General features: G+C 39.8%; 1 long non-coding RNA gene across 1 annotated transcript; it reads left to right on the top strand.

The window, feature by feature from the left end:
• Window positions 1-8,843, top strand: LOC139042262 (uncharacterized). The gene is made up of 4 exons (XR_011498778.1): window positions 1-186; window positions 2,837-2,949; window positions 7,708-7,782; window positions 8,507-8,843. It is a non-coding gene; the product is annotated as an uncharacterized lncRNA (long non-coding RNA).
• Window positions 8,844-12,475: the final 3,632 nt, after the last annotated feature.

The following is a 12,475-nucleotide window of genomic DNA, read 5'->3' as shown; positions in this document are numbered from 1 at the left end:
ATCAGCAACTTATAGTGCTCTGGTAGGTCATAATTTTTATCCATTTCATAGCGAAATTGTCAGCTGAGGGTTTCTATTCTACTAATTCTATTTTGCCCATTATTTTTCCTGTTCCTTAGTCATTTTTTTATAAATATCTTTGGAGAGATGCTGTGTGGTTTCTGGCTGATGATGACTCATCTTTGTGTAAGTGAAATATTTCTGCACTATGTATTTTAGAGAAGCTTTTGTAGGGGAGTAGACAAAACTGGGTTCTAGGCTATAGGGAATTCTCCCTATGATGCAAGATTGTTGGAACGAATACTTTGTTTTAATGGCTATTCAATGAGAATGATACATTATGTGCCATCAAAATTCTCATAACCAGATTTATAACTGCAGCCTCATAACCAGATTGCTTCTAAGAAATATGGACTCCCATGTGATGGCTAATTCAACATGTCTTTTCTCCTTCTTGAAATGTGGTGCCAGTCTGGGTTCAAAGAACCTCACACTACCCGCTCATTCATCTGACCCCACCGTTTCATATAAGGGATTGTTGGTTTGTGTCTTAGGCTGCAGGAATGATTCAGCAGAGTTGTGCTCTGGCAGCATTGTCTGAGCCCTCATTCATACCAGCTTTTCTTGTTTCCTTTCCTACCTCCACGTCTCAGAATATAATGACAGTGTATTATTATATATTCTTTTTAGGGTCATAAATGTGTATTAATTTGGCAAATGATGAAGTTTATAGTTTTATAGCTTATTTTCTTGCTTTGATTTTGGAGAGTTCCTGAGAAGAGAAGGGAGAAATCACATTTTTACTTTCCCACTTTAAAACTGGAAGTCTCTGGTTTATATTAGTTCCTCACTTGGCTTTCCTGAATCCATCCTACATCTTGCCATCGAGTTACTTCCAAATTGTAAATTTGACAATATTATTATTTCATTTAAAATCCTTCAATGTCTTCTCTTTCCTTACAGGACAAATTCAAAGATCCAAGGTCTGCTCCTATGGCTCCTATTTCCTTTTTCCTGTATCTTAGCCAAAGGAGACACTCACGATTTCCCAAATTCATGTTGAAATCTATGTCTCGATATCTTTGCCCATGAACTGCTTTTTCCCTAGATTAGTTTTGTGTGTCTGCCTCATAAATGTCAATTCTTCTGTTAGGACATAGATCAGGTGTTAACTCCAGAGCAAAAATTTCCCAATTTCTCCTCCCTACTCCCCACCCTCACAATATAGAAACAGCAACAATGGTTCCTCCCTTTAAGATGCCCTGTGCTTACTAGATCATACAGCAATGAACTAATGCAGAGTTAATCTATTGGATCAAGCTGAAGACCCCGCCTGTTCTGAGATCATGTTGGTTTATTTTATACCCTGGTTCTGTCTAAGTAACTGGCAAATTGTAGGAGCAGAGGAAATGGTTTCTTTGATGAATGGTGCTGAGCCAAGCATGCCACATCCTTGGAAATGGGGTGAGGAGAACGATAGAAATTGAGAACCAGGCAACATCTAAAAGGACCAATCTCACTAATTTCCTAACTCTGTATAATTCCTCTCACTTGAGTAATTTTCTTGCCCCTATGAATTTGCCCAGAATTCCAAAGACGTTAGATTAGTGTCCTGCCCTAACAAAAGGCAGATAAGTCTACCTTTTGTATAACTCACTTCCTTTTATTAAGCAGGAGGAACAAAACACATTTCCCTGGAAGCAGATAATACAGCTTTTACATAGTGTGGGAGGTAGCTTTTTGCTGAGAACTCATTCATGGATGCCTCCTGTCACCAGGTGCAAGAATTGGGCTCAAATGTTGTCACGTCTCAGAGTTGAAGGAAACTTAGAGATCATCTAATTTAGCCTTTTTATTTTCCAGAAGTTACTGCCCGGCGGTTCATAAGCAAGTCGTATCTCTGGAGCCTCAACACGGGTCTTCTGACTCTGGTGCTTTCTTGGTTAATCCAAACTTGACTCAATAATAATACCCTCTCATAGAAGAAATCTCTAGTGTTCTGGTTAAGAATTAGAAGAAAAATTAAAAAATAAAATAAGAGAAAAATGTGAAATTAAGTAAGAGTACGATATTTCCTTTTAGCAGCATTTTTTAATAATATCCCCAAATGATTTTTGTGGTTTCCAACCCAGACCATTTTTTATCCACTTATTTCAAATGCACTGTTATGGAGCACTCTCTGTGGACTTCCCAGGGCACTGCAGATTCCAGGACTCTTCTTCTCTTCTCAGTGGAATTAGATACTTCTCTCTCCACTGCTCACTCAGTGGCTAAAGCACAGGTTCAGTTATCATTTAATGATTTGTTTCAATGTCTGTCTCCCCCAGACGTATTTTATTTCTTTTTGTTCCTAGAATGTTTCACTGTTTCCTCTTGATTGACTCCCTTCTGCACAGCGATCTTACATTTTCCATTTGTTTATGATCTTAGCCCTAAGGAAGTTCCACAATTTCACAGAAATTTATTTTCCCAATCCTCTCTTTTCCATGTCTTCCAGTTCTCATGGTCTCAATTTCCCCACTTGAAACATGCTCTCTAAGGCAGCACTTAGATCCTCTGACACACTTCACATCTCATCCATCTGTGTGCCTTCTTAGCTCTTGGTGGTGAAAAGAAACTTCCCTGTGACCTTCCTGGGAAGCAGTGACTCTGCTGGGCACTCCCGCCTTTTAGTAGGCTCCTGTTAACTGAATCTTCTGCCTATTAGGCAAGCCCTCTGCAAGGAAAAACACATTTACCAATGCTAACAGGGGTGCCTGCTGCTAACCTTGGGTCACTGCCAGAGGCAGCCGCTTGTCTGGAAATTGCCCACTTAATGGTTTCTCTGGTTCACTAGCACCAGTGTGATCAGAACGTGGTCAGGCCATTAGCGGCACCTCCAGGAGCAACCACTGAAGAATGAAGAGGAGGCTGAGCGAGCCGCCCTGCTGCCCACAGGAGAGAGAGGAGGTGAGTGAGCACTCGGCAGTGTGCAGATCGGGGAGGATTTGGGACGGGGCTGTATTTTGAAGACCAGCTGTTTTTAGTTCCTATATTCTTAGGCAGAAGATCCCATTAAACTGAGGCAAGCACTTCATTCTCACTCACATTTCACGCCCTCTTCCCTTTGGCACACGCACACCTCTCGGAAGCACCTAGAGCCGCAAATCTCAGAACTGATGAGGAGACTTTGGCATGTCACCTCACCCAATTCTATCATTTCTCAGATGAGGGATATGAGGCCTAGAGAGGTGATGTGACTTGTAAGTCAGAGGCAGAGGCAGAACCAGAATCTAGGTATCCAAAATCTTAAAGCACCGTTTATTTTTTCTGCGTAATATTCTCAAGGTAATTGAAGCTATTTCCATGTAAAAGTCTGTGCTGCATGAAGTGATATTGTACAGTGGCTATGCACGGAAGTTTGACTCACACTTCAGTTCAATTGCTGCTTGACCACTGTGTGGACCTGTTGCCTCATCTGTAGAACAGTAGTTCTTAGAACCCATGTCTAAAGATCATTTTGAAAATGAAATGAAATGATCATGCAGAGCACTTGGTACAATGCTTTGTACATAGCAGAGTCTTGATGCCCGATATCTACCACTGGGCACAGCTGATGCTCATTTTCAGGTTTATAGCTGTGTTGTAGAAGACCAAGAGCCACCTATCTTCATATGTAAGAACATGCATTTCATTTAAATTGACCTAAAGTAAAATATTGGGTGCTTCAGAGGACACCTTCCTGGGTTCTCACTTGAAGCAGGACATTGGCAAATGGGAGTGCATTCAGAAGCGGGCAACCGAGCTGGAGAGGGACCCAGATTCCCCGTCTGAGGAGCAGAGTTCAGAGACTCTTCAGAGCAGAGAAGGGAAGGCTCAGATGGGTGAAAGCATGGCACAAAGAAGAGAGAGGAATTCCAAGTTTCTAGGCTTTTGTGAAAGGTGTTTCCTATGTTTAGGCTAGAGTTATTCTGTTTGATTCATATGGAAATGATCAACACTGAGGAGACAAAGAGAAAAGAGACCCATCTCAGGTTTTCAAGACTCCTTAGTGTCATAGGTCAGCAGGTAAAGGGATACCCAACTGGTTCTTGGTGGCAAGGAGATAATTCTACTTTTCTAGTGAGAGAGAGAGGGTTCATTCCATAAGACCTGTCTAGTCAGAGATGGTGTTAATAAGCTCAGGACTCTGTAGGCCAGAGAGTTGAAGTGGGAACAGAGCAGCCATCATTTTGTTTTCTCAGTGGAAAGAAGAGAAATGAAGTATTGACCTAGGAGCATCTGCTCAGTGGCCTGCCTTTCTGGAATGTTTCCTGTCAGGGGAGCAGACTCTTTCTCTCCCTCTCAATCTCTTTCTTTCTCTCCCTCCCTTCCTCCTTCCCACTCTACCATCCTTGCTCTCTCTCTCTTTCTCTCTCTCCCTCCAACCTTCCTTCCCTTTCTCTCTCTCTCTCTCCCTCTCTCTCTTTCATTTTTATTTTCTTTCCTCTTTCCCTTCATTTCTATTTTCTTTACTTAAGAATATCAACCATCCTTACATTTGAGAACTTTTCTCACCTTCTCTACATTCTCTGGAGATTTCTCTCTGGGCTCATCAACAGTAGTAGCCCAAATTCCTAGATCCAAAGTGGATTTTCTCTGGCTCTAATTTGTCAAATGGACATCTGGGTGTGAACTACCTCACCTCAATTTTGGACTCTAAAAAACAGATTCAGTCGAGGGGTCACAGGGGCACCGGGTTTTTGTGCTGTCATTAAACAATTCTCTCAGTTCCTTCACTGGGCACAGAGTTGTCTCTGATCCCAAGGATGACTGGGCTGAAGCCACAACGTGTGCTTCATGCATGAGTTGGAATTCTTCATCAAGTTCTGGAAGAAAAATCAAAGGCTTTTGCAAAAGAAATCACATATAGCAAAAAAACTACTGAAGCATTTCTTTTTTAAAAACTTATAAAACAGTGAGTTTTGAAAAATCTTGTTTGGTTTTGGATGTTAAGGAAGTTGATCTTTGATATGAAAAGGTCAGAATAAGAGGAACTAGAAAGAAGAAATGGGGGAAATGGGAGAAATAAGGTAATTTTTGCATGGTGGTAACTGGGAAAGAGTTCTACAAAATAAAGGCCATTTGACACAGGCTCACTCTGTGAGGTTAGTGACCTTTCTTGTTTGGCCATAGTCTGTTGCTCTGTAAAGTGAAGAGATTGGGTCAGATGATCTCTGAAGGCTCCAGTAATTGTTAATCAATGCATTCTATGAGAGAAGAAAAAAACAAGTCTGTACATCAGAATCAAGGAGGCTAAATGATAAGTATTACAGATCATGATTTTATGACTGAAAAATCATTGAGAAGTGATCACACAAAATCAAAATCCACAAGAATCAACATGTTTGCTGATGACAAAACTATTACACAAGATCAATAGCTTTCCCTATACAAAGCATAGCCAATTATAAAATATAGTGAAAGAAGAATTTGAAACAAATAGAGAAACCATAAAATATCTAGATTTTAAGTTACAAAAAACGTTCTAGATCTATGCAAAGAAATTTATTGAAGGACACGAAAAGGTTATATTAAAAGAAGACAAAAATATGTAAAGCAAAACTTGTTCTTCAAAAAACTCAATGATCCATATGTCATTTTTTTCTTAAATAAAATCTGTCCTTTTTATGCAGAATCAGTTAAAAAAGCAATAAAATCATTTTTAAGTTGATGAAGTAATTTAAAATTTCTTTGGTAAGAGGGAATCATTGAGAGCCGTGAATTCTGAAAAAGACTGAAGAGGGAGATTTCACTACCTTGAATGGTAGGCGCTATGCGATTAAAATCATGTAGTGCCGGCTCTGGGAGAGTGGATAAGAATGGAGTCCACGCTGTGAACCTGGGAACAGCTAGGCATTTGATACCTGAAAAGGTTAGGATTTAAATGCTCTGATGAGTATGCAAAATGTCCCCTCTGTTCCCTCCAGGATGTCCTGCTCATCAGGGTGGGTTGGATGGTCTTCAATTCTTTCCCATCACGTCTGATTTTATTTCTCTTCTGTGCAAGACTCAATTTTCTAAGAGAACAGAGACATAAAATCAGACGTGTGCCTTTTACATGAGATCGCGTAGGATTAGACAGTGATGGCATGTCTGTGGGTTCATGTGAATTTTCACATGTCTGGGTGGGGCAAGAAACAGTTTTCATGTCACTGTTGGGAACTCAAGTCTGTCACAGGTTTTCAGAACAGTCTTCATTGCAGGGCTGAAAGAATGAAGGACAACACTGTTCCCATGGCAGACAAAATGAGGTAAACACACGAAAAACACAAATATCTTTCAGGAAAACCAAACATGAGCAAAGCAAAAAGTAATCACTGAGAATAGTCATGAATTTTGGCTATTGGATCAGCGAGCACAGAGTAAAAAGCAAGCCAGAAATAATTTTTGCAATGCATGCAATAAACAATTAATGATCTTAAATGCTCATCGAGTTCTTAGAAATCAGCCAGAAAAGATGAATAGAAGAATGGAAAAATGGGTAAAGTGCATGAACAAGTAATAATAGATGAAAATAATCAAAGAACATTAGAAAAATAACCACATCAGAAACAATTTTAAAGATATATTAAAACAAACAGGAAATATTATCATTCACTCAAATGTTTTGCAAAGATTAAAACAGTTGATAATAACCGGCACTGATAGGAATATTGACAGTCAAAAACACTTTTATACATTGTTAACAAGAGGACACAGTAGTACACCAGTTTCTAGAGTGATCAATAGGGTGATTTCCCCAAAACTTGAAATACACGTATATGTTGACATTCTATTTCTAGGAATTTATACAAAAGTAATAGTTACATAAACTAAAGATGTATGCATAGTCATACAAATATATGAGGGATATATATTTGAATAGATACTAGAGAATTTCCAGGACAATATTTGAGAGAAAAAAAATCACACAGTGGAGCTGCTAATGAAGTAAGATTATATATTTTAAATTTAAAATAAATATTTACATCATTTTATTTACAAAAGAAAAGAACTGAAATACTCTGAATTGTAAATAGTAGTTATAATTGTAGGGTGGGGCTATGAGATTTTTTATCTTCCATTTTTTTACATTTCTGTATTATTTGGAATTTTCCAAGGTGTAATTATTTTTTATAATAAGAAAAATAATAGACTTCAATGAAAGTAAATGATAAAATTCAAATCTAGGAATAATTGGGTATATTTTTGCACTAGCTTTTAACCAATATGAGCTCTTCCTTCCTCTAGTATGGATTCTTTAGGAAAGTTATAACTAATCCACCACCATTCTGGAAATTCTTTGTAAGGAACCCTGGAAGATCCCATCAACTTGCCTCAAAATCTTTTCTAATGAACTTTCTCACCTGTGAGAAACCATCCTTATTCTCCTTTTGTAACAACTCAACTCTGGCCCTACCACTCACCTTCAGATGCCCCAGTCTCTGCTTCATCCTGATGCCACCTTCATATGATATGGTCATACAAGAGTGCCTCAACCCAAAAGTTGAGAGAAAAACAAAGCAAGCAGCAGCTGGGGCTCCTGGAGCAAAAAAAGGACAGTGCTGTTATGGCCACTCCTGCTGAGGGAAGAGCAGAGTCTTGGGCAGTGAGAAGTTACTCTCTATACTAACCCCTGGGCTGCTGTGAGTTCCCTGACAGGGAACCTTGGGCTCCTAACTTTGTCCTCTGGATTCTTACCATCAGGTCTTTGGGAACCTCCATTCTGGAACCATGAGATTCCTCCACATCTTCCTTACTGCTCTCTTTACCATCTTCCAGGTACTACCCGGTAATTACCAACCATGAATCCCTTTCTGATCATTATCTTGTTTTTTCCTTTCCCTCAGTCAACCAAAGTGAGAAAGTAAAGTATTAGGGAGCTATTCTGAGGTCATCTCTATACCCCAGCACAACTTATTAAGAAGTTAAAAAATTCCTCTGAAAGCTAGTTGTTGTGTCTTCATGACATTAAAAGTCTTGTTAGGTAGTAATCTTTTACTCCCTCCCCTTTCCCACTAGTGAACTGGATGATTGAGAACCAAATCAGTTGAATCACCTGCTTAGTACAAGTTGGTGTGGAGACAGAGTCTTTATATAAGCCCCAACCAGAGATCTCTTGCCACTTGTATGACAGTGGTGACCTTGAGTTTAGCTGGACAAGGCTTCCATCTGGTGAGACTGGAAGAATTGGGATGGGTTTTGTGTGATGGGGAGGTCAGGTGATTGATGAGATGCACTGGGCAATAGTTACTGATTGAGCAGCACACCTGACTCTCCAGTTAATGCCCAGTTGTTCCTATGGCCGGAAAGACAAGTCAGCCAATGGTTCTATCAACAACAGTGACATGGCAGAATAAGAGGGTGAAGAGAGGAGAGAGTGAGTCTTTCCCTGATTGATGTTGGTGTCTAGCAGGGAAAGATGGGGATTCCATCCAGATGGTGGGATCTCCAGCTTTCCTCATCAGACTTTCAACTTCATGCAAACATTTTTTTTATTTCTCAGACAGTACTTGGGCACTCAATTTTGAAAGACCCTGCTACCTTCGGGGTGGAATCTGCCTGAAGCAAGGGACACCAAGGTGTGAGCCCTTCAGAGGACCCTGCCGAGCATTCACCGTTTGCTGCAAAATAAAGAGGAGCTGATAGAAGCAGCCTAGTCAACGAACCCCGGCAAAGGATATGAAGCATGGCTCCGCTTGTCCAAATAAAAGCAAACAATATTCAAGTCTAGCTAATCAATTATTTTATCATTAAGATTGATTAAAGGAACAGCTGTTTTCCATGAAGAGGTAGTCAGTGGGATGGAATCAATTATAAGAATTAAATTTATATCATGCTTCAAATTTTGCAAAGCATTTTAATTCACACAATATATGTAATCTTTAAACCATTTTTGTTTATCAACTCCATTTCACAGATGTAGAAACCAAAACTCAGCTTGCTTAAATAACTCACCAAGGATGACACAGTCAGTAAACGAAGGACCACAGTCTAACTCTTTTGGTCATTCTATGATATTCTACCCACATGGAAGGGAAGTCATGATTTCCTTAACAATCTCAGGGAGGCTGGATGTGAAAGAATTCACTACAGTGGGACGAGATGATGTGAGGACAGGGCGTGGTCCTGGATCTACTGTTGCAGTGGGTAAAATGCTGAGTGGGAAGAAGCTGTTGAGGGAGCACAGTGCTAAGGGGTGTTTTGCTGTTGGGGACACACAGGACACAAGCACATGTGTACAGAGAGACTATTCAGAAAGCGATTTCAATTGCAGGTCAGAAGGCTTACACTATGAGACGGGGGATAGGTGTGATTATTTTGTGTCTTCCTTGTTCATTTTTCTTGTCCCGGTCATGACATCAGCTGCAGTATCCTGAGTAAGTCATCTTTCCTCTAGAAGAGTCACTGTCCCCTCAGCTGAGGGAGGAAGCCTAGAGATCGCCTTGACTTTCTGCAATTTACAACACAAGTTTTGCAGAGAGAGAGGGGGCAGGAATTTGTACAAATTGCTTAGGAAGTTGGGGGACAAAGAGGAAAGATAAGATACACTAACATTCTTCCAAAACCTGAACAATCCCATGGAAAAGAAAAGAGTGGCTGGCCTTACAAAGAAGACTAGCTGTATAATTGAGTCCAAATCAATGAATAACTAAAGAAAATTCAATGCAGGTTTACAGGTGAATGACACACGATTGTCAGCTAAGAAGGTTTTTTAAAGATATTCAGGTACAGACGCATATGTTAGTTTCTCTAATTGTTCTTAATTGACACTGACTTCCTATATAGTCTGCCAACAGAGTTATCAGGATTTTGAGTATTCCTGATATTTGGGATGTTAGTTGCCAGGGTGCTGTGTCAGAACCGTTTATCCATTCATTAGTAGAATGGTCTACTACCACCCAGAGAAGCTAGGAACCAAGGAGGAATTTTAAAGTAACTAATTTCCTTGTTTGTAGTTCTTCACCATAAACTTCAAACCTTCTTTGCCTTCCCATCTGCTTCTCCATCATTCACAGTCTCACTGACATCTCTCTCTTCCAAACTCTCTGGAAAACCCCAGCCATTGCCTTATGCCTCTATTCCTTGATCTTCCTTTTCTTTTCTTCTTGATTTAAGCACAGACGACTGGCTTGATAATAGTAGAACAAATCTCAGAATGGAGAGGAGAGAAAGCAAGGAACCCCAGTTGGAAGTCTGGAACTTTTTGTCATGGGTGAAGAAAAAGAAATGGGAACACCAAACGTAAATTTTGCTTGTGCGTGTCGTCACAACTCTGATGTTCTTCTTCACAGTAAATCAGTAAAGTGACATATTCCAACTTGACTGCCCGTGTTGCTTGACTACTCAGAGAAAATTCATCAATTATGTCAACTTTTATTCATTCATTTTTTTCAACAACTATTTATTGAGCTGTGAACAAAACAAATATTCCTACTTTCATGATGCCTATATTCTAATGGAGGAGATAAAGAAAAGAAATAAGTAACACATTTAATACATTAAACATTTATAAGTGCAAAATTTGAAAACAGTATCAGGGAAGAGGGATATTAAATATTGAGGGGTATGTGGCATCCAGGGAAATCCGTGAGTGATAAACTCGTCTTTCAGAATCTATCTCTGCCTTGTGTGGGTGTTAGTCACTTGGTTCTTCTGAGTTTGAGGCTGTGCTTACTCTTGGGCATCCCTGAAAATTGTTAGGGTTTTTAAAATAAAGAGGCAGATTCTGGAATGGGCTGACCTGAAGTCTTGCCCTAACCCAATTGGCCCACGTTAGATAACAGTACTGCCATGCCTACCATTTTAATTTTTCTCTCATTTATTAGCTAGTGCAGTATCTCTACAGCACAATTTCCTACTGTAATACTTGTTTACATTTTTTATCTCAGAGGCTACTGCTGAAAATAATTCATTGCAATCTTACTCCCAGGGTGCTAGTTTCACAGTGACTCTATTTCTATATTTCCTAGATTCTGGACGATGCTAGGACCCCTAAGCCCCTCAGAAGGATGTACAATAAGTTCTTTAACACATCAAAGATGATACTCTGTAAATTGGCATCATGCTTTTCGGGCAGACATTCAAGTGGAAATACTAGCTTTCTCTTACTCTGGGACATATGTCCAACAGTCTGTGCTATGAGCTCCAGAATTACAATAAGAAATTTTTCAAGGAAATAGAGCCCTCAGTTCTCTGGCCTTCTGTTCACAGTTATCCACCACTTTTGGTTATGCTAAGCTAACTTGTATGTTTAATTGCCTACACTTAGTGACGCTAGACACCAGAGTACTTGAAAAGAAGTTTCTTTCCTCACAAGGACCAAAGTCACTAGTACCCGGAGGACAGGACAGGTAGGACATGAAAGAATAGTTATGGAAACCTGCCTCCCACCATAGGAATGCTCCAATTCTATCTCAGAGAATACTCAGGGAAACATGCACCCTATTTCTACCATGGAAGGGGTCAACAGGATTCAGTTGGTGATGTCCAGGCCAGATTGATATTCTTAACAACTTGCTTGCTCACACTAGAGACCAGGAATGTTGCACAAAAGCCCAGATGGACTGTTCGTTTGGTCCCAGAGTCTCCACCCCTTTGCTTTGTTCTATCCTCTCTATTTTCTCTACAACTGCCTGGCTCCTGAATCCATGTTCTCCGAGTGGAACAGTCAGTCGATTTCAGGGACCACCCTCCAGGAGAAACATGACCACGAGTGGAATTTTCCAGAGGAACCAGATATTAATGGGGTCTACAGGAGTCTGTTAAGGAGCCTCATACTTCTGGTTCAGATTTATCCTCTCTCCTTAAAGTGTAGGGTTGGGAGAGGAGATAGAAAGAAATCTATTTTATCAGAATTGGATTCAGATAGGATTAAAGAAACAGACATTTTAAATGTCTATAATAATTATTAAAATAAAATTCTCTTCAAAAGCTATCCTAATTGGGATGGTTTGATGGATTGGAGACGTTAAGAGAGTGGTGAGACGGTCTAAAGAAGTGAGAGGCACTCTGCTCCCGATGTTCTCAGTATGCCAAGGAAGGCTGACAATGAGTTTTAAGGATAGAAGAACAAGGGTCTAGGTCTTCTAAGTGCTTAGTTCCTTGTTATCACTATCACATAACCTGTATCTTTCCAGACACAGAAGAAATACACCAATAATGTCATCATAAAATCAGAGAAATGAGGTATTCTTGTAGGAACAGGCTTCTCTCTTTTTAAATCCTTTCAGTCTCTGTATTTGTTGTATGCATACACTACATTTTTTTATCCATTCACCTGTTGCTAGACACTTAGGTTGCTTCCACGTCTTGGCTATTGCGAATAATGCTGCAATGAACATTGGAGTGCAGATATCTCTTCAAGATCATGATGTCAATTCTTTTGGCTACATACCCAGAAGTGGATCATATGATAATCCTACTTTTAAATGTTTTGAGGAAACTCCATACTGTTTTCCATAGTGGGCGAGCC

The sequence above is a fragment of the Equus asinus genome, chromosome 27 (assembly GCF_041296235.1).
Source record: "Equus asinus isolate D_3611 breed Donkey chromosome 27, EquAss-T2T_v2, whole genome shotgun sequence".
In the NCBI taxonomy this organism is placed as follows: Eukaryota; Metazoa; Chordata; class Mammalia; order Perissodactyla; family Equidae; genus Equus; species Equus asinus.
This window is presented reverse-complemented; position numbering and strand designations above follow the sequence as displayed.